Raw genomic sequence first — 17,595 nt, forward strand, 5'->3', positions numbered from 1 at the left:
AAATAAAAACACACTTAATTATATACTCTCTTGCACTGTTGAGAAACATCAGACCTCACTGAATCATTAGTGTCAGGCCTGGCAATTTGCCCCTGAGATATATAGCCATTGTCTGCAAATCTCTGAGCAGAGGACCAAGTTTCCTTCCAAACTCGGAGGCTAGATAACTGATCTGCATGAAATCATTCATGGAGAGGTCCTATTCAGTGCAAGGAGAAGTTGTGCTCTAATGAGAGGAAAGCTTTTAAATCCATCTTCCTCCCTAAAAAGGCACAGTCCAGAGAGAGGGAATCTGCAGTCTTTTTGCCTTCTGTTCCAGGCACTCTGTCATATGACATCCATAGGGGACATTGTGTTTTAAAGAACACTGAAAGAAAACTGGGAAGTCCTGAGAAAGTTGAATGAGCTGGGAAGAGGATTGAAGATCAGGCAAAAGGGCTTAAGATGTTTAGTCTCAGGAAGACGAAATCAAGTGAATTCGTGGCAAATGTCTTTAAGAAGTGAAAGAGATATTTACCTTCTGCTGAGCCCCAGAGAGCTGAATTAAGAGGCAAAGTGCTGGGGGAAAGAGAAGGATGCTAAGGTCAAATTTCAGCTCAGATGTAATTATGGCGATATGTCCAATATCATCTTCAGGGGACATGTCAAACCCAGAGATATGCATTCAGAAAAAGAAGGCTTCAGCATGGTCATAGAGAATATCATAGTCTGTTTCCAAGTATAAAAAAGGTTCTCTACAGACAATGAGGTCTTCTACATGGATGCTTTGGGATGACCTCACACTGATTACAACATCCCATATCCTAGTAACATTCTCTACAACTTTGACTTTTAAGAAATGAGGAAAACTGAGACCCAGAAAGATGTGCAAGTAAAAGTAAAGTAAAGTAAAGTAAAATGTAAAGTAAAGTAAATGTAAAAGATGTAAAGTCTTACAAGTATCTGATTTGTCACTTGAAGTCATCTTTCTGTTCCCAAGTTTAGTGATCTAGCTGCTATATTACAGTGACTCAAAGTTAATCAATCTGAATATTTACTCAGGAGAACCCCAAAGGATAAAGAGTGCCTACTCCCAAAATTATGTCTTATATTAGAATACACTTCACTGAACTAGTTCATACAACTTAGAAAATATAGATTGACAAGGAAAAGAGAGCATATGTAATTGCCCCTTAGGATTGTATAAAGCTTTCTGTGATTAGCTATTGGTAGAAAGGAAAGAAACGAAGAAGGAAGGAAGGAAGGAGCAAAGTGAATTCACAGTTTAGTGAGTAAATTTTTCTGAATAAAATTTGAATGGTGGTGTGTTGTGATATGGAAGCCACCTGCCAATAGCTATGGGAGGTAAAACTCAGACCTGTAGAATCGATCTCTTCATGTGAGAGAATGATGACGATACAAGGAGACTGAGAGGCAGTTGCTGTTCTCTGACCTCTTTACTGAGAGGCTGTTGCATTGTCTAAACTCTCTGCTCTTCCCTCTTGCCTCCAATTTATTTCATTCCGAGTCCTCAAGGAACATCTGCATTAGCAAAGGCTGCTTAGCAACTCCTTCAGGGGTATTATGATTCACAGCTGTAGAGGCCTCGGAGAATTGACTTGTCCCCTAACTTAGGCATGGTCCTTAACAATTCCCCTTTTTTGTTTTATGAGAACATGATTAATTTTCCTCCAACAACATTCCAGCAATTTTGTGCATTAGTTATTATCTGAGTCCACATGCTAAGGTATCTGAGGCCACATGCTAGGGACTGCAAACAGCACTATAGCAGGTGTTGAATCTTGTGAGATGTCATGGAGGCAAACTTTAAATTAGATAAAAGGACTATAGTCATAACAAACATTTAAGTCTCTGAATTTACTGAACTTGGTGATTTGCATCAGTCAAGCTGGTATGTATAGGACCTCACCTAGAGCCCCATGTTGGGCGCCATTGGTGTGAGTGAAAAATGTCTATATTCTCTTGGAAATTAGATATTACATAGAAGAAACCAGGCATCTCATCTCTTTTCAATCAATTTGGAATAATAATAATAGATCATGTTTCTTAATCTAATCATTTCCTCCCCTGTGTTACTCTTCCTGTTTTACCTCTGAAGAACTGAGCTCATAATTGTCATTGAATGAAAAAAAAATTGTAATTAAAAAGTCTCCGAGACCTCTCCTGGGGCTGCAAATTCTCTGTCTCGTGGAATTACTTTTGACTTTTTTGTATATGTTGCAGTATCCTGGCACACATAGGGAGTCCATGACTGTTTCCCTATATGGAGAGATTAAGATTTCTAGAAGTTGCTTTGGAGAAAAGGGCACCATTCTTTAACTTTTAGGAGAAATTTTTTTTCAATTGCCTTTGTTGCTGGAATTAAAGGCACCTTCAACTTAGCCTTGCTAGACTTTTCCCTTTAATACCCTTGGTTTTTATTGTTATTGTTGTTGTTGTTGTTGTTTTGTCCTTTGTTCGTGGTATTCAGTGAAAGACAGTACTATAAGTACAGAACTTGAGTCCCCACAATCTGCACCCTCTCACCCCCATACACTTTTGATGCTGATGACAGCCACAGTTTTATTTTGCCACTTAACAACAATTATCTCTTAAGAAGGGATATTTACTTCAAAGATACAACAATAAGAGACATACAAATCCTTTCTTCCCCCTGGGAAAAAAACGTTTTTAAAAACTCATTCATGCTTATTAAATCTCCACTCTTGGAGAATGGATTTAAACTTAATTCAATTTCTACATACATTGGGCTCCACCAAATTCATATTCAATGTATAATGACTACCACATGGATTCTTGTCTGAGCTATCATAGGATTGTGTAATATGGTTACTTCCAAAGATCATTTCAAGAAATTAATGATAAGCTGACTACAAAAACCTGGGTGCTGAGATATCAAAATTCCACACTTCCTTCATCAGAAATACCCCCCCCCCAAATAAACAAGTAAATCAGATAAGTCATAAACCTGAAGTTGTATTCACAGGACCGGGCCTTCTAATGGGGAAATTTTCCTTTCACACATTGTCTCATCAGCTGTTATAAGTGGTGTCAAACCAAGAATGGATCATTGAAAGATATGGTGAAAAAAATCTAAGGTCTACAAAAATACTTTTTTATGATTCTTCATTTTTTTCTATGCAGCTAATTGAAAAAAAAGAAAAAAAAACTTCTTCCAACTATGTGGTTAGTTGACTGGAACCAGTTATACTATGTTTACACATGTTCCACATTCTATCCTAGGGACTCCTAGGCACAAGTCCCCTGGAAGTAGGGTTCCTAAGCTCTCCACATGGGCATCTGTCAGAACACTAAATGTACATATCAGACTCCTATTACATGTATTGCTTTCTTCCCTCCCCTTGCCCCATTTGCAATATTTTTTTCTATTTTTGACATATTGATAGGAATGATTTGGGATATATCACCTAGGCCCCCAGTTGGAAATGACATACTGCGAGGGCATAAACATTGTCCTTTCACTTGCTTCCCTATCAGCACCCAGGAAGGAGTTTTAAAATAGTCAATGTGACAGCATCTTGTATAGTCCCACACTTAGTGGATACACAGGTAAAAATAATGTTCCCAAAGTGAAGTCATGCAACTCAACAAAGAACATCTCACATAGTTTATCAAGATTTCTTTTGATTTCATTCTCAACAAAACCCTGCTTTAGCACTCAAAATAGCCTTTTCTAAGCCAACGGAAATAAGGAAATTGGCTTCCAATCTTGGAAGGAAAATAAATCCCTCTAGAGCATCCCAGACCATATGGAGCTCTCTTCAATGGGATTTAGGGCCTTGGATTGACTTGAAGTCACCCCCCAGACTCACATAAGAAACCAGCCTGGTTGGCCTGGAGCCTGCAAACTGTCTCTAAATCCCAGGAGGCCAAGGCTGTTCACTGTTTCCTTTTTTTTACTAGTCTTTCCTCTTCTGCTTCTGTACTCACACTCACAGAGTAAGATTCATTATTGAATAATTTCTAAGAAAAAACTTATATCCTGAAAGCTGAATCCCTAATGCAATGCTAGAGCACATGGGATTCTTTCCATAGAAGAATAGATTGAGAGACCTGAGGAGCCCTTGGGAAGTCATTACCTAAATTTCAGGTGAGAAATCAACTGTCCTTAGTAAAAATTCTCATGATTTTCTGAGAGCATAAGGCTATGTAACTAGGGACTGGATAACATTTTCTAAATGGCCTTTTCTACACAGGGTGCACCATTTTCTCTAAAGTTCCTTATACGGTAGGCAAGGAGATTAAGACATTATTTTCTAGGCCTTTATTTAAAAGGGTACTTGAAATATCTCCAAATAGATTCTTGCCACCTCAAGGGTAATTCTATACTTACAGCCAAAATAGGATGAAAAGAATGAAAGACAAGAGAAAACCAGATTGAACAAAAAACTTGGGCTGGACTTCTAAGATGGGTGTAACCCATAAAAAGAAGAATTAAGCACTCCAGATTGATTGTTTAGTTTTTTTGGAAGAAAGGCAAAGCTTGCCCCTTTGACTTCAAAAGAATGATCTCACAATAAAGCAAATAAAGCTAAACTTTGTGTAAGTGCAAAAGGGGATCTGAACATTTCTCACTAGGAATCCACATTTCCATCATGCAAATAACATTTTTCTCAAAACTCTTTAATAACAAGACTTATACAGGATTCAGTAACCCATCAAGTAACACAAATTAAATACTCAATAGAATAATAAATGCAGGCTTACAGAGATGAGTGCAAATGAAACTATATATAAAAGAACAAATTCTAGAAAGGGAACATACAAGTATAGCCTAAAATAAAAGGTGGGGGGAGTTAATTTCTCTGGGATTCCAGAAATGAGATGAAGAATGAATTTATCCAGGAGTTTCCACAAATTTGAAGAGTCAAATTTTATCTCAGATGAAGACTCCCATGTATTGAGTACTTCTTACTCTGAGAGAGAAGCAGAATCTTTTTTTTTTAAATTATTATTTATAGCTTTTTATCGACAGAACATATGCATGGATAATTTTTACAACATTGTCCCTTGCACTCACTTCTGTTCCAACTTTTCCCTTCCCTCCCTTTACCCCCTCCCCTAGATATCAGGCAATCTCATCCATGTTAAACATGTTAAAGTATATCTTAGATACCATAAATGTGTACAAATCCCTACAATTCTCTTGTTGCACAAGAAAAATTGAATTCAGAAGCTAAAAATAACCTGGGAAGAAAAACAAAAATGCAAGTAGTCCACATTCATTTCCCAATATTCCTTCTCTGGGTGTACCTGATTCTGAGAAGTTGAACAAAAATAGTAAGAATTTATAGAATAAGATTTGCAAAGAACTTTACAAATATTATCTCACTTCATCCTTAGAGCAATTTTATTAGTATCCCCATTTTACAGATGGAAAAGACTTACAAAGGTCATACAATGACTGTCTGAGGCTGAATTTGAACTGAGTTCTTATAATACAAGGGCCAGTGCTCTTACTTTGTACTGACTCATCCATCTAGCACATGAGGCATGTGGCTGTGACTTTTCAGGAAGTGTATCATTTCCAAAGACCCAGGGAATGAGTTCCTTTGTCTTTAAAGTCCCCATAAGTCTTCAGGGGACATGATCCACGTAAAATCATATAAAACTCAATAAAATTGTTTCAGATAAAGCCAGCATAAGAATCAGAAAGATGACAACTATTGGCTAATGACTCCAACTAGTTGCCAACACTGTTGACAAGTTAGGAACTCTTAAGACAGGTAACTCCCTAAAACTCAGTTACAGAACCCACCCTTGATGCTGACCATTTACCCCAGGAGTCAGAAGAACAAAGGGCAAGGCTTTTTTCTCTGGGACTCAGGGGCATCCAGGATTTTACTCTGCTGTGTCGTTTTTTCCTTCCCTTTTCTGAATATTATTTTCCTTTTCAATATTGCTGGTATATGGCTGACTATAGGCCAATGTCACTTTAGTTCCCAACTGAAATGAGTGTTCCAAGCTAATGTTTCTTGTAAGTCCTCTTACTAATTTGTTCCAATTCAGTTTATCAGAGATTTATTCAATTTCTTAAGTGAGTCCTCCCAGCAAAGAGTGACCCCGGACTCTCAAAGGCTATGGCAGCAGAATGCTGGAAGTTTCCAGCCTGGACCCAGGCATGGAGGCCATTAGGTGGCCAGCTGGGTTCCAAGTACATAAGCAAAGGGATTTACTGGGTCAAAGCAGCTCATGAAGATGGTCCCCAAAGAGTTGGAGGACTGGGGGAGGAGGAGGACATCCACACTGGCTTCATCGACGACCTGCCTAAATGTTTCAGATACTAGGAGAACAGAAGCAAGAAGGCTTAAGAGAAATGCAAGATAATAATGTTAAGAAATGCTATTAATGCAAGAATTTTAATTTGAAGTGCACAAACAAGAAAAAAAGATAATTATTTCAACCATAATTGGTTCCTTCTCCAATCCACTGTTTCATTTTATGCATTTTAAAGCACACTTTTGAGAAGGGGTCTACAGGTTTCCCTAGATGATCAGAAAAGTCTATGACATAAGGCATTTAGGTGATATAATGACAGTTCTATATCACCCAGATATTGCAAACTGTGTAAATCTGACCAAATCACTTTGATTTTTCAAGCTTCAGTTTCTTCATCTATAAAATGAGACAATAATACCTGTCACTCAAGACTCCAATGGGATAATATTTGTAAGGTATTTTGCAAACTTTTAAATACCCCATAAGTGCCGGCTATTTATTATTATCTCCCTAGATATTAAATTTAAAGAAAGGGATAGTCTTTTTCCTGCCTTTTAAGGTCCCTCCTATGTTTGACATTTCATATCCTAAGACTCCACCTTGCTCTGACATTCCCTGTTCTAAGCCTCTTCAAGTTCTGACATCCTTTGTTGTAAGTCTCCTCCCAGGTCTGATATTCTACGTTCTAAGACCCTTCCAGATCTGACATTTTATGTTCTGAGATTTTACCCTGCTCTGACATTCCCTGTTCTAACCTTCTTCATGTTCAGACATTTTATGTTCTAAGTCCCCTCCTAGTTGTGACATTCTATTCTCATCAGGCTTTCACAGTTTTGAATTTAAATTAAATTTTAAGGCTTCTCTCAATCCTGACATTAAAGTTTCTCTGTATTCTACGTTCCCTTCCCCTCTTCACCCCCATACTCTGACATTCTAAGATTCTTTTGAAATGTTCATCTGAGAGGAAGGGAAAGGGTATAACAGGAAGCCACTGCCTGAGCAATCTGGTAATCTATGTTTCAGCCTTGTAGCCATGATGTATGAAACAGGGCAGACTCACCTGAATACCACTGTATAAATTATTACCTGGGCGATTAACTGCTCCCAAGCGGACAGTCAGAGGAGAGATGACCTGTGACATTTCAGAGCTGGAAACATAAGTGGAAAGAAAGAGAAAGGGAGAGACAGTGAGACCCTTCAATTTGTTATCTTTTTATAGTAGTCCTGTTTCTAATAGAAATTCCAAGAAAGCCACCTGACACAATAAGTTTCATTACAAGGGAATAAGAAAAAAAGATAATAGAAAAAAAAAAAAAAAGAACAGACAACGATTTTTTTCCCCTCTTTGGTGAGAAAATGTCTTTATTAATTCTGGTTCAGAACCTACTGCTTTAATCTTGTAGAATGAAAGAGCTGGGGAAGACTGGAGCCAGACAATCTCACCCAACCCTTTCATTTAACAGAGGGGAAACTGAGGCTTTCAGGGATGATAGACCTTAAAGCAAGGTCACATAGACGGATGTTCAGACAACAGTCATGGGAGAAAATCCAGTGTAGTTGTTGGGAAGCTTTTGTTTTGCTCATTGGAGTTTTTTGGTGGAGAGAGTAGAGCAATCTATTAGGAAAACTACCTGCCTTGGGGTTGGGAGGTCTGAGGCTGGTGAGGGGGGATCAGATAATCTCTCCATCAGTCTTTCAGGAGACACAAAAGGCCTCTTCCCTCCCAATCCTTTCAAAATATCTCACCTGAATACCCATTCCTTGGAAAAATAGAAAGAGTATGTTTATTGTTTAACAAGAAAATAATTTCTGTCCTAACCGCTTCTTCATGGCCCCATTTGGGGTTTGCCTTTCTCTTCTCCAGCTCCTTTTACAGAGGAGGAAACTGAGACAGATAGGCTTAAATGACTTGCTCAGAGTCACACAGCTAGAGTAAGTGGCTGAGATCAGTTGAAAATGTTTCTTCCTGATTGCAAGCTTCTGTCCATTGTACCACTAGTGCATAGATTTAAAGCTACCTACTGAGCTTTTCTAGCTAGGGAATTAAACTTCATAAGAGAAGGTCATAAAACACAGTCCTAAATTTGAATTTGTCATCCAAATACAGAATCAGGAAATAAACCACAAGTCAGAGTTTCTCAGTATTGACAAGTCACCTGTAAAAGCTCAGGACTGGAAGGGAGCTTGTGTACCAGAAAAACAAAAAACAAAAAAACAAAACAACAACAACAAAAACCAATAACTCTTCAAGACCAGGCCTGACCAATGACCATTTTCTCTCCTTCATTTATGGTGAATCTCCTGCCTCCCACGGCATCTCATTTTACTTTGGGACATTCTGATGGATAAGATTTCCTCCCTTACATTTAGACTATATCTTCCTCTCTGCAACTTCCTTCTGCTCTTTAATAATAATGAGTACTTCTGTAGCGATTTAAAATGGGTTAAATTTTTTATATAATTTGGTTCTTCATAACTAAACAAACAAAAAAACCCAAGTAATTCTTTATCCACATGCCAGTCCTTCTAAACACTTTGTATAGACAGTGATTATTTCTCTCCTAATTTCTTTCTTCTCAAATACAACTATTTATTAGATCATTCCTATGGGATAGTGTTCTATCCCTTTACCATCTTATAAACTTCTCTCCGGACTAGGCTCTAGTTTGTCAAGGGGTATCCTAAAATACAGGGCAGAGAATGATCAGTCAAGCTCTGAGTAGTGACTGACTGAGGCAAACTCTAAAAGTTCTTACTGATCCAGAAAATAATAGTAGTTAACATTTATAGAGTATTTTTAAATTGTTCAAGTGCTACAAAGACATTCTATGAGTTGATCTGGAGTATTTGCAGTGTTCAGGGAAGACCAGCACCTCTGATGTAGGGGCTTATTGAGCCCTTTTCAAAGCCGTTCAATCTCCTTTAGAGTCTACCTGTCCCCAGCTCTCACCTGTGGTTCCAAGAAATTGTTGCATGAGCTCAGCCACAGTTAAATAGTCTTGGCAGATGGACTAGATCAATATGAAGGTAACTGGCAGATGTCAAACCCATCAGGTGAGGTAGGGGGATGTCTAACCCAATTATGTAAATACTTTCTCCATTGGAATGAATGGATGAGAATAAGCTTTTCCAATAGACATGAAGCTTAGAGTGGAGTGCTTAGAGCTGTTTTTCCTGTGTGACTCAGGCAAATTGTATAACCTCCAAGGACCTGTTTTCTTATAATCTTGGATTGGAAAACTTTTAAGATTATTTCCAATTCCAAATCTTTTTTTTTTTTTTGCTGTGTTGAGGAAATTGTGGTTAAGTGATTGTTCAAGGTAATATAGCTAGTAAGTATGAAGTGTCTGAGGTCCTCCTGACTTCAAGGACAGTGCCCTATCCACTGTGCCATCTAACTACCCCCAAATCTATTATCTACAGCTCTCTTACCACACCAACTGATGGCTTTTCTGGCACTTGGAAATGTCCCTAAATGTACTACAATCTAACCAGCCTTTTTCCATCTTGTCCATAAGAATAACCCAACAGACTTAATCAGATACCCTGGTGAATGCTTTCATTATACCATTCTACTCATGAATCTGTTGAGTTTCTGTATAGGCTGGAAATGAAGTTGTCTGCCATCACATGTTCTAATGAAGTCATATTCATTCTTAGTGATCACTGTTTCTTTTTCTAAGTACTCTCAAAGTATTCCATACATAACCATGCCTTAAATCTTGCTGAAAATTGCAGCCAATTTCCTTAGCCTATAGTTTTAAGATTCATTACTCTTTCCTTTATGAAAAAAAAATGTTTTTTTCCTCTTTTTTGTTCATCTCAAACTCTCTGGCACTTCTCTATTCTTGTAGATCATTATAGCCAGTGGCTCAGCATTGATATATGCCCATTCTTTCAGTACCTAGAATTGTAATTCATCAGAACCTAGTGATTTGATCTTATTGAGGACACATCCAAGTCCTCAATTACTGTCTTCCTGCTTTTTTGAGGGTTTAACTCTTGGTACTCATTTTTGTTTTTCAGTCCTTAAATAATTGTCCTTCACCTAGAAAGAAGAAGCAATAACCAAAGCATTGTCTTCTTTGTCATGAGTTATCATTATCATTATCTTTCCACTTCAAAGTAGGGTGCTTTTTTTGTTTTTCTTTTGTCTCTGTTTCTTTATTTGGCATTCAGAAACACCTCATTTTATTAAAAGCTTTAGAACTTTTTCTTTTAGAATTTTCTTCTGTATTTATGATATTTATGTATCCTTTCTGCTATCTTCTAGTCACATCTTTTTCAAGCATAGTTAAGACTGGTGGGTTCCTATACTTTCATACTGTCCCCTGTAAATCTCTTTCCTCATTTTATTCATATCCAAAATATTTTTCCATCATTAGAATTTCTACTTGAGATCTTCCTACCTTTATATACCTTTTCTTTAGATGTTTTGAAATCCATTCTCTTATAATCAAGTGTATGGGTCAGAATATATTAGGATTTTCCTTTTTTGTCAGTCAAACATTCTATGTTGAACTGGTCATTTTCTCCATAGGATCCTGTTATTTCTGTTTTAGCAGCCAATTTCTACTTGCTTGTCAAAATAGTTCTCATTATCACTTCCTTGCCATTTTAAAGAATGTAATTTTAATTAAGGAAAGAAGAAAATTTTAATTAAGGCAAATAAAGCTTCTCTGTTTTCAGGAGAGGGGAGAGGGAGGGAGGGAGAGAGAGAGAGGGGGGGGGAGGGAGGAAAGAGAGAGAGCGATTCAGCACATGACCTAGTTTTATGTCTCCTGTCACTACAATTCTCCAAAGTCAGACATATGATTTGTTTTCCAAAGTCATCCTTAATTTAATCCTTCTGGCCAGGTGGTCTGCAGTAGAGTTTCATCCCATAATTTCCTATTTCTGCTTGTTATATAATTTTAGCAGTCTTTTTTATCAGCATGTAGTATCTACATTCATCTGAATGATTGATGCCATTTTTAATCAATAGAGCCCATATAGTTTGGTCCTTGAGCTCCCCCTCTTAAATGACCAAATTCAGGAATCCAAACCCTCTGTGTGAAAAGAAAATTCTATTTCCTGCATTAGCAAAAACATCAGGGAACAGATTATTTTCCCAAGGTTTCTGACATACAAGTTGTACATTACATGATTTTTTCCCCCCTTTCTTTAAAGATATTTCCATTATGGTGGTGCAGTACACAAAGCACCAAGTCAGGTGTCAAGAAGACATGAGTTCAAATCTAGCTATATGGTCCTGGGCAAGTCATTGTATATTTGTCTGCCTTAGTTTCCTCATCTGTAAAATGTAAAACAATAGCACCTACCTCATAGGGTTATTGTGAGAATCAGATGAGACAATAATTGTAAGACACTTACCCCTGTATTTGGGACATGTTGGGCAGTATAGCAATGTTAATTATCATTATTATTGTAGGCAAATAATGAAGCAAGGTGAATAAGCCAGTAATTACAGGAACTAGTGAATAGGTGAAAGTGGATGTTCTCAAAAGCACTCTGCCAGTATTCTATGGGATAAGAAATTCAAATGATGACTCTGATGACCTGGGACAAAGGCTTGTTATTAAGGATGCAAGGGGTTAGTTATATTTAAAGATTAAGAATTTTTCCCAAGGAAGTCTCTCTTGTGGAATATTCCTAAAAACAATTTAAAAGAAAATGCACTTTTTTTCATCTGAGACTTAACATTTGCATTATAATCAAGCAAATCAGCACATTCTACAATTGTAGGGAATATGGTGGGCAAAGCCATGGAGAGAAGAAAGCATCAGATGTATTGAGGGAATGGGACAGTGTCCAACTTGGCTAGAATGGAAGATGTGAGGTACAGAGTAAGGGGAAAAAAAGCTACAGGATGGTGAGGCAGCCAGAGGTTGGGGACTATCTCCCAAGTCTGGCTGAGGACTTTGAAATGTTCCAGCTACAGGTCATGGGGAGCCCCTGAAGATTGTAGAGTTTCATCCACTCTCCTCTGGGACTAAGGAAATGATTTTTCTAAATGTGTGAAGGATGGAGAATAGATAGCAGAGACTGGAAGCAGAAGTGGCTAGACATAAAGGAGGCTGGAGAACAAAGTCCAGTCAGCTTAGGCAGACAGCCTGTATTAGGAAATAGGCATGTAATTAAAGATCGGGCATGGTACAGAAATCATTCAGCACAACTATATGAACCATAAACTGCAGATATAAAGATTTTGGCCAAAACACATTTTTATTCCTTTGTCTCGATTATAGCAAAAACAAATGCTTTAAGGGTCGCTAAATATCCCCATGGAGAGGAGTCACCATTTGGACATAGCTCCCTCTCTAAGGGAAATAAATGGTCAAGCACAGGGGATGAACTCCCTGGAATGTTTCCCTTGATGCAGGTATAATTAGCCTTTCCTCTCTATTTCCTACCATCATTCAATCAGAGTTGTCCTCTCCCCGTAGATGTGGAACTAAGAACTGGAAGGCTCTATATCTGAAGCCATATATTTCTTTTGTTCCATCCTAGAACTGAGCCCCAAAGCACATGTCGCATTTCTGTTTCCATTGTCACAACTTGGGTATTTTGTACCTTTTAGTAGATGTCTTATGACCCAGAGAAACACACTCTCTTGGCCCTACTTTAATTTGTAAAGGGACAAAATTGGACTGTGTGACTTACATCTAGGGTTTCCATCAATGAGACCACTCAGTGGAACAGTGGCTGGAACATTTGATTTGTAATCCAAAAGACCTCAGTTGTGACACTGGGCTAGGGTTAACCTCACTAAGTCTCAGTTTCTTTCTCTGTAAAATAGAGATAACATTGGTTCTTCTTCTCAGGGTTATCTTGAAGATCCAGTGAGAGGGCATCTGTAGCACATCTTGCAAACATGAAAGTATATAAATGTTAGCTAGGATCAGTATCACTAATCTAATTCACTTATCTCTGTCTCAATCCCTATAAAATACAGGGATTGTAAATCGATGGCCTCAGAAGTCCTGTTCTGTTCTAAGTCCTCTGACCTGTGTTTTTCCTGGTCTAAGCAGGTCAATTGTTTGTGCTACTAACTCCCTGCCCCTCACCTGGCACCCTTCAGTCCTTTTGGGATCTGCTTCAGATGGTCTGTCTCACATATACTGTCCTTGCCGAGGAGCCTTTTCAGCACTTTTAAGAGACATCAAGTGCCTCTGGTTACGTCTGCCACCCTTGACCTTCTGCGGGAGATAATCACTGTATTTTAGAACCAACTGACTACTCACCATTCCCTGAACACATGCTGAGCTTTCCTGCAGATGAAAATGCTTAAAGACGTTACAAAGAAATGCACAATGCATAGTAATCAGCCATCATCATCATATTCACCAGAGGTTAAGAAAGTAGGACTTTGCTCCAGACTCTCAATATCTAGGGGACTGACACAGCTTCCTTGCTTTCATCCTCCTACCCTTTTCTCAGACCATCTTCTCCCCCGAGCCTTGCTATCTGGGATTCAGGGTATCCCCCTTGATTGGACTATCTTCTGAACCTTCCCTATGCCATGGTATTTTGCACTAGGTACCTGGATATCAAATATTGCCCCTAATAATACTATACTACGCTACTCAATAACCATTCAATTCAATTGAACAAACATATATTAAATGCATATGATGGGTAAGGTAGGGAGGATGCTGAAGGTGGAATGAAGGAAGAGACCTAGACTGGAAGCTAGTCCTAGCAGTAGTTAGTTGTGTCAACTTAGTCCAGTGACTCCATCGTTCTGGGATTCTGTTTTCTTCATCTCCCTATTATCCTGTTGAGGACAAGTCTTCTACCTCTTCCTTCATGGGTTCTCTGGGAAGATAATCTTCCTAAACCTTAAAGTGTTATAGAGGTACAAGTGATGACTATATTACTTAATTTTTTTAATTGAAGGCTTTTATTTTCAAAATATCTGCAAGGATAATTTTTCACCATTGACTCTTGCAAAACTGTATGTTCCAAGTTCCTCCCTCCTTCCCCCTGCCCTCTTCCCTAAATGGCAAGTAAGTGATTACTATTTTATATCTGAACTGTAGTTCATAATTCATAAATTTCATAATTAGATATTCATTCATTTTATTCTAAAAACACAAAATTAAAAGAAAAGTTCCTTAGATTTTCTCAATATGCAACCTCTTTATCCATCGTGTCATGTCTGGGCTCACACAAATACAAGTAGGCAAAGGTATAGTGTATTTTTTAGACTCTTCCTCCCTGGGAAGCCACGTTCTAAGTGCCAGCAACAGTGCAAACCATTTATGACCACAGCATCAAAAATCAGCTAGTGTAACTTGCTCATATGATAGACAAAGAAATTGAGGTCCAAGAAGAAATCATATGGTTAGGAGGTGTCAGAAATGAAATTCAAACCCAGATTCCCAATTCTTCCTACTGTTTTATGCTCTACTAGAGCTTCTTCTTTGAGATAGTCTTCTACATGGCCTGAGCTGCCCCTCTTTCTAGTATTGGATCTAATGAAGAGACTCAATGATGCCCCAGAACACAGGATAAAGGGTCGGGAGGCTTATACTTCTTGGGAAAGGTCTTTGGGTTACCATTGTGGTTACCATTTTGGCAATTACCAAAAAGAATATTATTCACATTAAGTGCTGGGAAAACTCTATAAAGTTTTATAGGCATCAAATAGCATTTTTATTAGTCTAACATTCTCCACTCACCTTCCCCAAATTCCTTGACATTTCTCTCCTTCTTCTTACTCAAATGATCCTATAAAAGCTAGCACAGACTCAACCATTAGAGTTTTGGTAGTAATCATTAGAAAATAGGAAAAGGAGAAACTGAAAGAAATCCTCAAGGAAACATGTCTAACCCTTGTCAGAGGTTCTGATTTAAGTCTAACAGCTTTCACCAGCCTTGTCAAGATAGTTCTTGTAGCTTATAGAACCACTTCTCTCTCTCCCCCTCCAAGAAGATCAAAAAGGTTTACAGGTTCAGAGACCAATTCTCTTGGATAGTAAAAGTAGTATAATAGTGTTTTTAGAGCCTCTTAGACTCCAGTAGCTGTTGGACCTGGGTTTTCTATCATGTCCCCTTTTAGTTTTAAAATTCTCATTTGCAAGAGAGAAAGAAAAAAAGATATCTTCCTTACATTGATTCACAACGCCTGAAATTTCATAATTAGATATTCACTCCTTTTATTCTAGAAACACCAAATTTAAAAAAAAAAGTTCTTTAGGCTTTCTCCATATGCAATCTCTTTATCCATCATCACAGTCCAATTAACCAAACAGATCCAAGTGATCAAGGAAGAAGACTGATTATAAGTCCTCCAATCTCAAAGTCATCGCATTATTCATTTAGATGTGCAGAATAAGACTTGTGTTGATCCCAAATCGAAAAAGAAAAATGGCTCAAGGATCTATGACTCAGCTTGCCCAATCAGTGGAGATGGGCCCCTGGGGAGCTCTAGCCCCAGATACTCTCTACCTTAAGCCAGAATCATCTAAATAATTGCTTCAACTTTCCATTTGTCTTTTCAGTATTTTAGTCGTACCTGATATTTGTTTGGTTTGTTTCAATTTTCTGAGTCCTTTGCAATTCCTAATAATTCTCTGGGAAAAAAAAGTTAATTGTTATTCTGAGTTTACTGAGTCACCAAATCACCAAGAAGTGAAGTTCCCAAAATCAAAGCAAATACCTTTTAAACCCAGGCCTCCAATCCTGTATGATTCCTGTTGTGTCTGTTGCTCTAAATCACACCATACCCACGGCACCAATTGCAAGCTTTTAAACATGTTGGTCTGCAGGCCACTCCCCGAAGCTTGAAATTTATTTCCTTACTTTTCTCTCTTTCCTCTCCCTTCCTCCCTCCTTCTCTCTCATCCTTCCTCCCTTCCTCTGTCTTTTTCTCTTTATCCCTTCTTCTTTTTCTCCCTTTCTCTCTCTCTGTCTCTCTTTCTGTCTGTCTCTCTCTCTCTGTCTCTCTCTACCTCTTCTCTTCTCTCTCCTTTCCTCCCCCATTACTTCTCTCTCTCTCTCTCACTCTCTCTCATTGTCTTTCCGTCTCTTTCTCTCTTTGTCTCTCTCTCTGCCTCTCTCTGTGTGTCTTTGTTTCTCTGATTCTGTTTCTCTGTCTCTGTCTGCTTCTCTCTCAACAATCTCTCTCCAGCTCTCTCTCCCAATAGTTTTTTTACTCTTTCTTCAGTAATATTGATTTTTTTTCATCTTCTTGATAATTACCTCTCAATATAAATCTATGACTGCCTAGAGGGGCTATCTATTATTATCAAGCAAAGAAGATGTTGGCTCAGTGATCCTTTTCACTTTTTTTCTGTGGACATAGCCTAAGTCTCTGTTTAGACTCACAGACTTATAATGCAGTAAGAGGCCATATAAATTTGCTTATCCTAAATATTTATAACAGTTCCTGATAATTTCAAAATGATTTGCAATTTGGATGCCCAGGCGTCTGTGTTGTCCCCCTTTCATGCAATTTCCAAAATATAAATGAATGGGCTGGACTTCAAAATTTTTAAGGTTCATTTCCCAATTCTTGATTCTTATAATTGAGATGACTAAGTCAGTCTCAAGCCTGCATGCCCAAAGTCAATAGACATTCGCTCAAAAAAGCAAAATTGGATAATAGCTGTGGAAACAAGAGAAGCATAATGGACAAGATGATGGAAGAACTGCATGGTTCTTGGAAGTCTGGGTAGCTGTAGGTTTGTGACTGAGTTCCATATCTACTACTTCCTAATTGGGGCCTTGGGGGGCAAATACTTTGAAGTCCCTGAACTTTCTTTTCCTCTTCTCTAAAAAGCAAATACCAGCATTTATACTAACTCTACAGCCCCTAACTGGGTTATTGTGAGCACAGAACTTTATAAAACTCAAATCACTAATAGAAATGCTGCTGTTGTGTTGTCATTGTGGTAATCGGCATTTTCATTATTTTTTTTTACAAACAAAGAACCATGTTGCGACTTAAGAAGACCCAAAAGAGGGATGAGATGCTGTGAAGGGCAAAGAATAGAGCATGATGGTTTATCTGTCTCCAGCATGTCTCCAGCATGCTGCTAATGATGACTATATGAACGAAGACATGGGGGAGACATCGTCAATGATAGTTAAAATCAGAAAAGGAAATGAGCCAGTCATGCAGCAAAAATTCTATGAACAGATGGCCTCTCTGCATTTGCACGGATGTCCTCAGCCTATAGAAGGCCCCACCAGAGGCTTGGGTACATTGGGCTGCAAATGCATGATGAAGAATGATGAAAGGCCACTGATGAGAATTACACAGGATTACAAAATGTGGATCCATTGTAATCTTCCCCAGCAGAGGAAGGTCCCACATGAATGAGATTGCAGAGCATCAAAATGAATACG

Source organism: Sarcophilus harrisii, chromosome 5, assembly GCF_902635505.1.
Source record: "Sarcophilus harrisii chromosome 5, mSarHar1.11, whole genome shotgun sequence".
Lineage (NCBI taxonomy): Eukaryota > Metazoa > Chordata > Mammalia > Dasyuromorphia > Dasyuridae > Sarcophilus > Sarcophilus harrisii.